Here is an 11,278-nt window from a genome sequence, read left to right as displayed (position 1 = left end):
ATTTAAAATGAAATGAATTTAAAAGTGGACGTGCTTCGAGGCCACAATCGTTTGCAGGACAGAAACAAAAAAAAGGCAAAAGGAAAGACACATAAAGGGTGTCCCATGTTTGTTTACAGTGCCACGAAATTCTGGATCAAAGGAACTTACGTTTTATAATAGCTGATACTCAGGCGCTTGATTGATTAACCCCACATGAGAGAAGTAATAAGATTTCAAACAGTCCATCATTGGAAACATAAGTGCACCAAACACTTGGGCCTTGCAGGAATTCACCATCTGCCTTGTAGATATTAGCAATTAATAAGCAATAAAAACCCTCCCATGCAAACCCGATGAGGAATAAAGGTGTCAATGAAGAAATGCATTCAAAAAGAAAACATGCAGGCTTAGTTATATTTAAGGTTATGGACTTGATAGATCAACATCCATTAAGTTTTCATCATTCCAGCATCCACAAGGGTTTACAGACACTCAGAAAACACTACTAAGGGTTTAATATTAGTAAATACAAGTTTGCTATTTCTCTGAAGATTCTTGTCTTTACGTGTCTTTACGTAGGATTTTTAAAAAATCACAGCTGGTACTGCGATAGATAAAGATAAAGATTACAACATAACAGTGCTGAATTTTTTTCCTCTTTTTTTCTGCACAATTTTTTAAAAATCATGACATCCAGACTCTAAAAAGGGAGACCTCCTAAATCACTCCGACTCCGCCTGTTTGACAATCACGCAAGAAGCACTTGTGCCAAACCTTAGTCATGCGTCACATTTCGCAAACCATCTAACTCACTTGGGACCAATCTGCTTAGGCTCATAAATCAGCTCTGGATCTCTGCATAAGCCAGTCGGGGAAGGCCAAGGTGAAAAACGGGGCCAATGATTCCTCTCCGCCGCAATGAGATGCACATGTTGCTGCCTGGTGGGTGGGAGCTGGAAAGGTCAGAGGGGGTGTGTAGGTTAATAATGAGGTGAACTTGATCTTCTCCAGTCCCAGAGAAGACCAGTCACTCTTTCCCCCCAGAGGGGAGGAAGACCATTATCGCAGCAATGTAAGAAGCGGAAAGTGATGAGGGAGAGAGTGGTAGTGGCTCTAAACTGCTGGGTCAGATCATGGTGGTGAGATTACAGATAAATGGTTTATTAGTATTGATAGCAATGGTAGTAAAAATCCTAGTTGTACTGGCAATATTAAGAGGAAAACGTTAAGGTGGACTATACATATGCTGATCAGTGCTAAAAGTGGCCAATGTTTCAAATAATGAGGTCAGCACACAGAAATCTACAAGTAAAGACTATTTTGGACTACATTGACTCATGGAAAGCTGCTCATTCGACAGTATGTACACATTATGGTGCCAGAACTTGCCTTTTCTTTCCAACACCTCATTACAAACCCTTTTTAATACTTGACACGCTTAACAAGCATTACAGTGGACTCAAATGTTGCACAACCAGCAGCTGTATAAGGGCTGTCTGCACACACTTGCTGTAAATAAAAATGTTGTATGTATATCTTTAAAACTTATAACTATATCAAGCTCATACTGGATTTATACTGAATTTATTGTCAGGGATAAAGATTGTACATGACAATTCAAGTTTAAACCATCTTAATCAGAACATTATGTGCTCCTTAATTATTTCGTGCTTGCTGTTGATTTTTCTGCCATGCATGGTAAAATCAGAAGCCAGCTGAGCATAGTGCTAAGTAGGATTTAGGAAACTAGATCCTGATCCCCTTGGGCACACTGTTCCAAAGCTTAATGGTCCTGACAGAAAAGACTTTTAACACTCTTGACCTCAAGTCTAGACTTTGAAATGACCAGAAAGGTCTCAGAGTTCCTCTTGCACGTGTCAGTCATTAAAACATTAAACGGGAGCAACTCAGGTGCTCAGCTATTTTTATCCCCTTCATTAGATAAAACTAAAAATATGTGAATATGCATCACTGAGCCACAGTATTAAAATGATCTTGATGTCTTGGACCATTTAATCGCAATGCATTGTAGCACCTTTAGCCATTAATGTGGACTTTGACACCTACCACTTGTCTAAAAAGCATGAAGCTGTTCCACCGGTAGGACAGTGTACCCTGTATTTTCTCAAGAACTGCTCAAAGAAGGCTGGAGGAATAAGACAAAGAGACCAAGTGGTTGTACCAGCCTCCAAGCTCTCCAGATCCCAATCAGATCAATAAGCCACAGTATGCACCTAAAGAAGTCGGACATACCCAATCCCCACCAACCAAGCAACCCACAAAACCCAAAGGGTCACAGTGCTATACAATGACAGGTCTGGTGTCTAACTCCTACAGCTCAGAGCTGTTACACTTCAGTCACAATAGAGTAAAAATAGGACAAAACCTCCCTGTAACTAAGAAAAATGGGTGGTTGCCCGATATTTACACAGAATTTTTATTTGCAGTCAGAGAGTGAATGCAAGTAGTTGCAGTAGCTAAGTGGTCGCCCAAAGGTTGAGCTTGCAACACCCTCAACTTCTGGGCTTTTAGTTGTAAGGTGATTTCACAGGTCGCCTGGTAGGAGGCAACCTGTGCAAAAAGCTGAGGTCCAACTTACACTAGCAGATTTATAAATGCAGACAGATTGCTAACACGTTCCAGTCAGCCCGCGTTGATGAGCGCAACTTAATACAAGCATTTGGAAACTGGTTGCATTCTGGTTATATTTTTATATAAAACCAACGTTGCCAGGCTCCTTTGTCATTTTGTGGTTAACTTTTTAACTAATTATGTTAATGTGAAAGTTCTGTTTGATGTGGATTTCTTTGTATGTAGATGTCGACAGATTTAGAATTTACAATGACAGATTTTCTGAGAGATTTTCACCAATAAATCAGCTAATCACTGTATTATTACAAATCTCCAAATTACCAACTTGACCCCATTCAGTCTCCATCTTATTGTAACTTTATTGCCGTCTTGATGCACCAAAGTTGCTTTGAAGACTGCAGCTGATTGTGTGGTTGCAGACTTGGTCCTTATCTTCAAAGCAAACATTTCAGAGGCAACAAGATAGCAACCTGATTACACACGGTCACACCAATTTTGATCGTGCTACACTCTCCAGCCTGTGACTTTAGCATTAGGGAGAATTACAGAATATTTAGTATGTGAGGATAAACCAAGTTTCAGGTGGTAGCTTTGATGGAGTTTCATGACAACTTGTGTAACATTTTGTGGAAATATTTTAAGATTGAATTTTGGCTTGTTCGGACGTAAGCTGCATTAATAAGCTTGTTCCAACTGAATGCTTAAAAAAAGTTTAGGGAATTGTGCCACTGGGTAAAAAGCTGTTTATAGTAGATAACGAAAAGTTAGCACTAAACACTTAAGGGGCTCTTTGGGAAATTTAGCAAGGATAACATCTACTGGTAAGTTAGAGGATCTTATTTGAGAATATTTTTAAGAGCTAGAGCAGCACTGAGGTCAAAACTGCCCAACAGCTGTGAAGTTACAGATAGCAGGTCAACAAGCAAACGGAAGAGCATGCACAGTATAGGCTATTTGGGGGGGGAAATCAGTCTTCTTTATTCTGTTAACAAGGTTTGACTGCTGAGGAAAAAAAGGCATGCTTTATAAGAATTTCACTTTAACACCTCGGAAATTGGCTGGAGTAAATTATGTTGTATTTCATGAATTGTGAAATTTAAATTAAACAGACAGGAAGTCTTTCTTAATGTAGATAAGACACCATAAGAGCTTTTCTGTATTCTGTTAATGCCATTTGATGCCCTTCACGATAGGTCTGCGGGTTTTTCTCTTTCTTGAGAAGACACACACACACACACACACACACACAGAAACGCATATTCCACCCCCTTGTACCAATGTCCACGTTTGATTGATGAGGAAATAGATGGCAAATTGCAGTGTCCATCCTGATGGATGACATCATTTGGCCCGATGTGCTGATCATGTATGCCAAACCAGGGGCTCGCTCATCCCTCCACCCTTCCTCCACTCCCCTTTGCTTACAATTGATCAGTGGGAGTTTTGTACACCAGCTTCCTTTGAATTTAATGCATGAGGAGGGAGAGAAGTTGACGTGGCTCTTTACTGCCCGTCCCGGTCCCTCGGCTCCCCTCCCTCCTTTTCCACTCCTCCATCCATCTTTATCTAGAGGGGTCCAAGACATGACAGATCCAGTGGCACTCTGTTTGTTTACCCTCATATGCAGACAATCAGTCTGTGTTAAATGGGCCTTCTGCTTTTAGATGGATTATTGTTTACACAAGTTCAATTATAGGGGGGTGTCTAAATGGAGACTTATTGAAGGGGACATGAAGAAAGATGGGCAGCGATTTTCAGCCCTTGACTTCTTCTGTCAATGTTTGTTCTCGTCATCAAACCAGAGCTGACATTGTCGAGTGTTTCAGTTCTTGTCAGTGTGTTTGCCAAAGAATTTTGTAAATGCCTGTTCAAACAATGATGGTCAGCTTTAGAGGTAAATATTTAAATTGATCTGTAAAGCCTTGACTTTTACAGGATGATGTGATGCACGTTATAATGTGTAAAATAAGTCTGGAAAAGACCTGTGACTGGGGTGAGAGTGGTTGTCAAATCTCAGGAGAGCCGTGCATATTCCTCAATCAAAATTCCCACACGTGTAAACAGCTTTGCCAAGCCTTGTTCTCCCAGAAGCTTATTTTCTGGAAGCCATCCAAGCGCCACCTCATATTCAAATGGGCTGACAGGTGAAAAAGAGTCAGTGGAGGGGGCGGGGGTGGAGATGTCTTGATTGATGGGCCAATGGCGCGCAGTGGCGTCTGAGTTTATGAGCCAGAGCAAATCTGAATATTGAGAACACGGCCATCGTGTCATACTGGACATATTAAGAATTATTTGACAATGCATTATGTTGGAGATCTGTCACGCAAAAAAGATGAGCATGCCCTCCCTGTGCGGCTGAAATTACAACCTGCGGTGCAGTGAGGAGTGGCTCCTACTTTGTCAATTCTCTATGGACCACTGTAGGACCCACTGACCGCGGCCTTCCTCACTTATTCACAGTTAGTAACTGCCAAAATAAATAATAAAGAACATCAGTATGCATGGATTCTGCTGTCGTTTTGTGTCTCCGATTTATATTGTTGACCAGCACCTTAACTTTGCATGTTTTTCCCCTATAAACACAACTTTTGAACCTTGGTTATGGCACTGTACAGTCTTGAGTCACCCCACATTTCTTTAAAGAAATTTATTGAAAGATTCGCATGGAAATACAGGGTATAAGTCAAAAAGTTTTTCAATCTAATTTGAAAGTTCACTTTTTTGTATAACCACCTTTATTCTTCAACACAGCCTAAACGCTCTTAGGCAAGCTTTCTTATAATTTCTTTAATTAGACTTCAGGAATAGCTCTCCAGGCCTCTTCAAGGACATTCAAAGCTCTTCTTTGGATGTCTCTTGTTCTGTTTTCTGTCAACGCGATCCCAAACTGGATTCATCACTCCACAACACCTGTTGCCGCTGATTTTCGGTCCAGTTCTTGTGTGGTATTTGGCATACATCTGTATTTTCCCTTTGTTTCCCTTGTTTAAGAATGACTCATTGTCAGACAGCCTTCCATTGAGACCATTTCTGATGAGGATCCAATAAACAGTAGATGGATCAACTAATGGGCCAGATGTGTCTCTCAGGTCCTGTGTCAGGTCTTTGCTGGATTTTTCCCTCAATTTCTTAAACACATGACCTTCAGATACCGTTCATCTCCTATAGATAGTTTTTTGGGCCTGTCACCTTTGTCTTCCATATCAATCTATCGATCGATACAAAAGAGGTGGTTCTTTGTTAAGTTGTCTAGAGACAACATTGGCTCATCCCTTGAGTTAGGTGTTTTTTTATGCTCGAATGATTCATAGATCAAAAAACACATTCTTCTGACAATGGGCAGGTACAAGGACTGGACAGAAAACGAATGAAAAAACAATCAATGATTAAAGAAAAAATTTGAACGACTTTCAGAGAACTATTCACCAACACACTTTAAAGAATAAAAGGAAAGTTTGTCTCATTAGAAGCAAAATATGAAGAAATGAGGGGTGGCACAAGGCTTTTGCACAGTATTATAGCAGAGTTCCTATAGGCCTGCACATAGAGACAAAAAATGTGTGCGTCTTGAGTTACTCCCAATAGGCCACATGCAAACATTTGGTCAGAAAACCCATTGTCATTGCATTTTACTCATTAGTATGTTTTTTTCTGGTGTGCAGGATACAAACAAGAACAAAAAGCACTAAAAGTCTGAATCAGGAGTGAGTTGGAATGGCAGATGGCACATGTTGAGGGACTCCTATTGAATCCTATCAGACAAACCTACAAGGTACAGTGACACCCACTTTAAAATACAAAGCCTGCGAGCTCTGGCCACTGTCAGTACACTAGAGCTAGATCGAGTTGATTACAGCAGAAACTGTTATGTGATCCAAATCTAAGAAAAACCTTTCATATTATGATGACTTGTTTACTCCAGTCGATGTTCTCATGAGTTCACAGCCCTCGAATGTACTGTGGTTTACTGTTACATGGAAATTATTTAGCCTGTACTCCAGTACTCCATTCCAAGGGTGTTTCCCTCTGGGACACAACATAGTGCTAACAAATGTCTTCCACCTTGGATCAGGATTGTCCTTCCTGGCTCTGTACTGCAGCTAATCTTAGCTCTCTAAACCACATGTGACCATTTTCTTTTTAACATAAAGGAATCTTCATCTGGTTATACAAGATGCGGCTGCAGTGGTGCAATGCGATCGTGTTTGTGTGCGCGCAGCGCGCAGCGTGTAGACGTGTTTGGTTTTCTCATTACAAGGTGTCAAATAGTTTTTTATTTGGCCGTTTAATGAGAGAAATGAACCCCGAGGCTGTGTGTGTCCACTACAGGGGAAAACATAAAACCTCCTGAGCCGCATCTCACATCGGTTTGTTTTCCCAGCGTTTGTCTCGCTGCTTTGCTCGAACTGAACATGACAAGAGTCCGCTGTAATAACTTCAAGGTTTTAATCGGATATTAATTTAGATGTGAGCCATGTTCCTCCAAATGGTGGAGGAAACAAATCATTGGCCCTTTAATAATAATCAATGCCTATCCCCCCCGCCCAGCACCACCCCTCCATTTTCCCTGTGCATCATCTGGTGAGCTGTTTGTGTGTGTGTATGTGTATATGGTATGGTGTGTGGTGTTTCTAGGTGTACTCTGTGAGCCGTGTTTTTTTCCTGTGGGGGTCTCTTTGGCTGACCCCGCGACCTCTCTTTCTCTGAGGACAGCCAGCTAAGAACCAAGCAACATATCAAAGAGTGGGGGGGCACAGCCAGGCCACTGGGTTTCTGGCAAAATCATCTCAATAAATAAATATCACAAGACACCGCTGGAGGGAAAAGCTTTGATGTGGGGGGGTTGAGCCCCACTCTCTCTTTTCTCTCTCACTCTTTTGCAACCTCAATACAGGCGCTTCTCCTCTGGTGTCTTCTCTCACCGCCAAACCTTCACCACTTGCTCTGACAAAATGGCTCATGTGTGCTCCTCTATACTCATCTCAGCAGCACCAAACGTTCAGGGGCTTGTAGTTTCTCTCTCTGAGGAGGTGAGAGTTGGAGAACAACAGTTTTCTTATCAATAGATGCAGGGCGCTGGACTGGTTATGAGTAGCTGGCACCAAAAAGTGTTCGAGAAAAGCCTTTATTTTCCTCCACGATGTTGAGCCACGCAGGTGAAGTTTGCGCTTTGAAAAGAGGTTTTGGTTCTGTTTTAATCGTTTCCACAAGGCACAATAAGAAAGGAACCACGCTGTGAATCATCCTTTGATTTTTTATGTTGCTACCTGAACAATAAAGCACGCCGTGCCCAATTCTCAGTAAATAAGAAGTGATATACAGCTGCATTGTGATTTCATGAGAGAATAACCCTTTTCTTCCTTAATATGCACCAAAGCTTTATCTGTTATTTCCCTAAAATAAGAGTTCTCAATGGGCCTCTGAAATGTTTTATTAGGCCCACTTTTTAAACCGCTTATCCAGTTGAGGCTTGCACTCCCTGGTAGTCCCCGTACAGGTTAGCCATCAGGGGGGATAACTCAGAGAGACAGCCATTCATACGCACATTCACACCTACAGCTAATTAACCTAAAATGCCTGTTTTTGTCTTCCTTCACTGAGCCTGGTTCTGTCAGAGGTTTCTTCCTGTTAAAAGGGAGTTTTTCCTTCCCACTGTTGCCAAGTGTTTGCTCGTTTTCTCAGACAAATGTCTGAGAAAACATTTGTCTGAGAAAACAGACAAATGTTTTTGTCTGTTTTCCATATTCTATCGCGATATTTCATTTTCTTATCATTGCCCAACATTACACCGGTATTACCGTGAACGGTATGATATAGCCCAGCCCTAATCGAGACTCCTGCTCTTACTTCTTAATCCATACAAATGAACTGTATTCTGTTCTTACGTTTAAGAAGTCACACAACACTTTTGTCACTGTGTTCACTTCTGAAAAACATAATAGCTGAATAAAACATCCTGATGTAAGTGTCCTAAATTTCTTCAAGGCAGTTGCAACTCTTTTGCTGGCTGTTGCCTCAGTCTGTCACTAGACACAGAATGTGTTTTTTATGGGGTCACCCTTAGGGATGAATCACAATGTCTGTTTTATGGGGGAGTAAATACACACTGGGCAGTATAAACTATTATGTTTCTTCTTTGCAGGATTGCCTCATGCCTGCGTCTCTGCACACACACACACACACGCACACCGAACTTGAGTGCTGAGCATTGAAAATAGCTGACTGCTCTAAAACAAATGCGGTGCACTCTTCAGCAAAAGATGTGAAAAAGTCTGTAATGTCAAACATGGTCTGCAGTGAGTGGTTGAACACAAAGCTGACAGCAGCAGTGTCAGGTATTTTGTGTGATCTAAAATGAAAATACAGCAGTAAAACAAGTGGTCTTGTGGGGTTCTGGTCAGTTTTTTTTTTTCCTTTCTCTTTTTCCTCATGTTGTATTTCTGCGAAGGAACATTCGTCCTCAACAACACCGACATCATTTAATTCTCAAACTCGGTAGTGCTAATCTTTAATCCACTTCAGATGATGTATATCACGCTGAATCAGTCTAAAAAATACCAAGCAAAGTTGGAGTCATAACATGATAGTATGACTTTTTTTTTGCGTGTTTGTATTTGCGTGTAATTAGTAGCTCATGTTTCATGCATGTGATATAATCTATCACAGTGAAGTGCACTAAGAGAAAAGTAGAATTAAGAAAATGTCTTTTTAGAGTGACATATAACAGCTTATTTTAAAATGATCAGGTTGCTGTCTTGGCGCAACCTGATCCTTATCGGTCTCGTGTTCCTGCTATTTTCTCATCCAGTGGTGCAATGAATAAAAGACCACATGACATAACAACGAGGTAAAAGTGGGTGGAGGAGGTGCGAGCGGATCGCCCGGAGGGGGGAAATGTAGGTACATTAAGCTCAGCAATTGGTCAATAATCCCTTCCTCTCACTATTGAGAGGAATGCGGATTTGAGTGTTTGTGTGTGCGCGCTAATACATCGAGCACTATAGGGGTTAAACTGCGTGTCTCTGGGGAGCGTGTTATTGACTGTTGACCAGCCCAAATTAATTTTCAACAAGCCTCTTCAGGGGAACAATGGAGATGGATTACTATTGCAGAGGGAGGGCCTTGTGTGCTTTGGCTTCACTAAGTGGATGTCTGGCCTCTTAATGCGCCTCCACCTCGGCCAAACTTACAATCAGCTGCTTCTGTTGCGAGTCGTCGTGATTGCATCCCGTGCGCGTCCTCTTTAGAGTTTAACATAAAGGTGTGATGACAGAAGAGCTTCTTTTTCGCCCCAAATTATTTTTTCCCGGTGACGCTGAGTGCAGTCATTATTTCCAAAGTCTGATTTAAACGTGCCTGTGTAGTCGATGTGCCTCGGCTGAGGAAGTCAAGCAGCCGAGTTAAACAAGAGGCCTCATTGTTAATTTGAGCATCCTGGCTTATTAATTTGGTTTTGATCTATCGGAGGCGGCTGGGTGTCATCCCATCGCTTGTTTTCCCTCTCCCACTTTGAATGGTACAAGTGACAAAAGGCCTCCCACACACAGTAGCTGGCGCAGTGTGATCACTGCATGCTGAGACACAGGGAGGTGTCAGCACTAATCTCCTTTAAAATGGCTCTCTTGTCTTACATCCGATGCTCACAGCATATCCTCGGCACTGTAATTGTGTCTACTCGATGAGACTTGCCGTCCCACTTTTACACCACTTTTGTTTCATACAGGGAGCACGCGCCACTGAAGTTGTGATACATTGCACTTGACTGAGGAGTCGAAATTCAGTGGAAGGTTTTTACCTGCTATTCTCAGCCATGTCTTGTGCTTTCTAATCTTCCATCGCTAAAAGAGGTAATAAGAAGTAATATGCAGTACAAAAACACAATCTACTCCCATTGTCAGCCTTGGAATAAAACCAACTTCTTAAGTATATACTCTGTGGAAAGCTATTGAGACTGTTAAATTTCGCAAGGGTGTAGGAGTGCCTCTTCTCCCGGGCTCATATTCAGGACCTTGCAGGGAAATCCGGAGCGGGATTTGAGGTTTTATTTTAAGGAGCACTCACATTTTTTCCTTGCAACTAAAAAAAGCAGAGAGACTAGTGCCACTTTTAACTGATTAGGGTGATGTTTTACATCCAGTGCACGCAGTACATCACTCTCATTGTCATTGTTAAACTGGGGCTCTTATCTCTTGTTTCTTTTTTTCTTCTTTTTTTTGTGCACGGTTATTCATAGACTACTTTGTTTTCTGCGCACAGTACAATCAGATTTGAATTGCAGTTAATTTATTGACAAGCCATTGTTAAATCGTGATGCACCTCCATTAGCTCAGTGTGTTTTGTTTCGATAGAACAAAAAGTTTCCCGTTTTAATAGCCGTGCACAGCATCCTCGCCTTAAAGGTCAGCCACTTTGTTATTAAGCAGGTTACGTCGGGGTTAGCTGAACGGCACTGCCTCTCACGGAGACAGGATAAACTGTGGAGGACAGGTAGACACAAACCACTCTATTAATTCAAAAGTAATCAAGGGAAATGTAACCTGGAATTTCCCCTGGAATTTTCTATTCCCTTATCCCAAAGCGACAGTGTTACTGCTATATTCTCCGAGTATGACAAAAGGCCCACGGCTGAGGTAGTTTTCCCAAGGTCGCTGCCTGTGATGATGAGGAGCGTAACTGACTTGATACATCTGGACTTCATTACAAG

Source organism: Neolamprologus multifasciatus, chromosome 8 (genome assembly GCF_963576455.1).
Source record: "Neolamprologus multifasciatus chromosome 8, fNeoMul1.2, whole genome shotgun sequence".
In the NCBI taxonomy this organism is placed as follows: domain Eukaryota; kingdom Metazoa; phylum Chordata; class Actinopteri; order Cichliformes; family Cichlidae; genus Neolamprologus; species Neolamprologus multifasciatus.
This window is presented reverse-complemented; position numbering follows the sequence as displayed.